The following is a 3190-nucleotide window of genomic DNA, read 5'->3' on the forward strand; positions in this document are numbered from 1 at the left end:
GGGAGAGGGGGGGGTTCAGCGGGGTGGAGACCCCCCAGAAATGTCCGTGGAGGGAGTGGTGTGGGGGAGAAGGGAGGGGGGAGGGGGATTTGGGGGTTCTGACCCGCCCAAGCCACTGAGACTCCCATAAATACATTGGTGTGACCCCCCCAAATCACTGATCCCCCATGAATTCGACCCCTCAGTGGGGTTTTGACCCCCCCAAGTTTCTGACACCTCCATAAGTTCATTGTTCTGAGCCCCCCAAATCACTGATCCCCCATGAATTCGACCCCTCAGTGGGGTTTTGACCCCCCCAAGTTTCTGACACCTCCATAAGTTCATTGTTCTGAGCCCCCCAAATCACTGACACCCCCATAAATACATGGGTCTGACCCCCCCAAATCACTGATCCCCCATGAATTCAACCCCTCGGTTGGGTTCTGACCCCCCCAAATCACTGAAACCCCCATAAATTCATTGTTATGGCCCCCCCAAATCACTGACAGCCCCATAAATACATGGGTCTGACCCCCCCCCAAATCACTGACACCCCCAAATATTCATGGGGGAGCTCCTTTGTTTGAGTTCTGACCCAGATCGCCCCTCTCAGAGCCCCCCAAATCCCTTCAGAGCGCCCCTAAAACCCTCCCAGCTGCACAAGACCCCCCCTAGACCCCCTCAAAGACCCCCTAAACCTCTCAGAGGTGTCTTAATCCCCCAAAACCCCTCAAAAAATGCCCTAAACCCCCTCAGAGCCTGAGAGATTCCCACTGCAGACCCCAAAAATCCCTTTAACCCCCTCAAAAATGCCCTAAACCCCCTCAGAGACCCCCGAGACCCCCTCAGAGATGCCCCAAACCCCCCACAGACCCCTTCAATCCCCTCACATCCCCCCCAAACCCTGCCAGAGACCCCTCTCCGCCCTCAAAATCACTTTACACCCCCTAAACTCCCTCAGGGATGTCCTGAACTCCCTCAGACATCCCCAACTCCCCTCTGGAATGTCCTAAACCTTCTCAGGGCCCCTCCAAACCCACTCAGAGCCCCCTTAAATTCACATTTCCCCCCCAAAATCACCTCAGAGCCCCCCTAACCCTCTCAGAGTTCCATAAACCCCTCACATCCATCCCAAAAACCCTTCACAGATGCACCAAACCCCTCCAGAATTCACTTTAATTCCCTTAAAACTCCCCCTGAAAGCCTCTAACTGTCCTCAGCCCCCTCAGATCTCCCCTCAGAGCCCCCCGAACCCTCTCACAGCGCTGTTGAACCCCCTAAACCCCCTCAGAGATGTCCTAAACCCCCTCAGACACCCCCAAAACCTCCTGCAGCCCCCCAAACCTCCCCTCAGAGCCTCCCTGAAGCTCGTCAGTCACCTTTAAACGCTCTCACATCCCCCCAGAGATGCTCTAAACCCCCCCAGAGCTCCCCTAAATCCCCTCACAGCCCCCCTAAACCCCCTCAGAAATGTTCTAAACTCCTCTGGAGCTCCCCCAACCTCCCTAAACCTCTTCAGAGCCCCCCCAAACCCCCCCGGAGATGCCTCAAACCCCTCAGGACTCCTTCAGAGAGGCTCTAAACCCCTTTAGAATCTCTCTAAACTACTCACAGCCCCCCCCAGACCCCCTCAGAGGTGCCCTAAACCCCTCCAGAGCACCCCAAACCCCTTCACAACTCCTCAGGACCGCCTCAGAAATGCCCCAAACCCTTTCAGGGCTCCCCTAAACCCCTCTAAAGGCTCCCAAACCTGCTCAGAAATGCCCCAAATCCCTCTAGAGCCCCCTTAAAGCCCCCAAGACCCCTTCAGGGCTGTCCTAAGCCACTCTAAACCCTCTCAGAAATGCCCTAAACTGCTTTAGATCTGCCCTAAACCCCTCTAAAGCACCCCTAAACCTCCTCAGAAATGCCCTAAACTCCTCTAGAGCCCCCTTAAGCCCTCAAGACCTCTTCAGGGCTGCCCTAAACCCCTCTAAACCCCCTCAGAAATGCCCTAAACCCTTCAGAGCACCCCTAAACCCTCTCAGAAATGCCCTAAACTCCTCTAGAGCCCCCTTAAAGCCCCCAAGACCTCCTCAGGGCCGCCCTAAACCCTTTTAAACCCCCTCAGAAATGCCCTAAACCCCTTCAGGGCTGCTTTAAAGCCCTCTAAAGCCTCCCAAACCCCCTCAGAAATGCCCTAAAACCCTTCAGAGCTGCCCTAAACCCCTCTAGATTCCCCTTAAAGCCCCCAAGACCCCTTCAGAGCCGCCCTAAACCCCTCTGAAGCTGCTCTAAACCCCTTCAGATCTGCTCTAGAGCCCCCTTAAGCCCACAAGACCCCTTCAGGGCTGCCCCAAACCCCTCTAGAGCCCCCTCACAGCCCCCGAGACCCCTTCAGGGCTGCCCTAAACCCCTCTAAACCCCCTGAGAAATGCCCTAAACCCCTCTAAACCCCCTGAGAAATGCCCTAAACCCCTCTAAACCCCCTGAGAAATGCCCTAAACCCTTCAGAGCACCTCTAAACCCCCTCAGAAATGCCCTAAACTCCTCTAGAGTCCCCTTAAAGCCCCCAAGACCTCCTCAGGGCTGCCCTAAACCCCTTTAAACCCCCTCAGAAATGCCCTAAAACCCTTCAGAGCTGCCCTAAACCCCTCTAGATTCCCCTTAAAGCCCCCAAGACCCCTTCAGAGCCGCCCTAAACCCCTCTGAAGCTGCTCTAAACCCCTTCAGATCTGCTCTAGAGCCCCCTTAAGCCCACAAGACCCCTTCAGGGCTGCCCCAAACCCCTCTAGAGCCCCCTCACAGCCCCCGAGACCCCTTCAGGGCTGCCCTAAACCCCTCTAAACCCCCTGAGAAATGCCCTAAACCCCTCTAGAGCCCCCTCACAGCCCCCCTAGACCCCTTCACAGCCGCTTTAAACCCCTCTAAACCCCCTCAGAAATGCCCTAAACCCTTCAGAGCACCTCTAAACCTCCTCAGAAATGCCCTAAACTCCTCTAGAGCCCCCTTAAGCCCTCAAGACCTCTTCAGGGCTGCCCTAAACCCCTCTAAACCCCCTCAGAAATGCCCTAAACCGCTCTAGAGCCCCCTCACAGCCCCCCTAGACCCCTCTAGAGCCCCCTCACAGCCCCCCTAGACCCCTCTAGAGCCCCCTCACAGCACCCCTAGACCCCTCACGGCCGCTTTAAACCCCTCTAAACCCCCTCTAAACCCCCCCAACCCCCCGCCC

This window comes from Passer montanus, unplaced genomic scaffold (genome assembly GCF_014805655.1).
Source record: "Passer montanus isolate IOZ18808 unplaced genomic scaffold, ASM1480565v1 scaffold333, whole genome shotgun sequence".
Taxonomy (NCBI): Eukaryota; Metazoa; Chordata; class Aves; order Passeriformes; family Passeridae; genus Passer; species Passer montanus.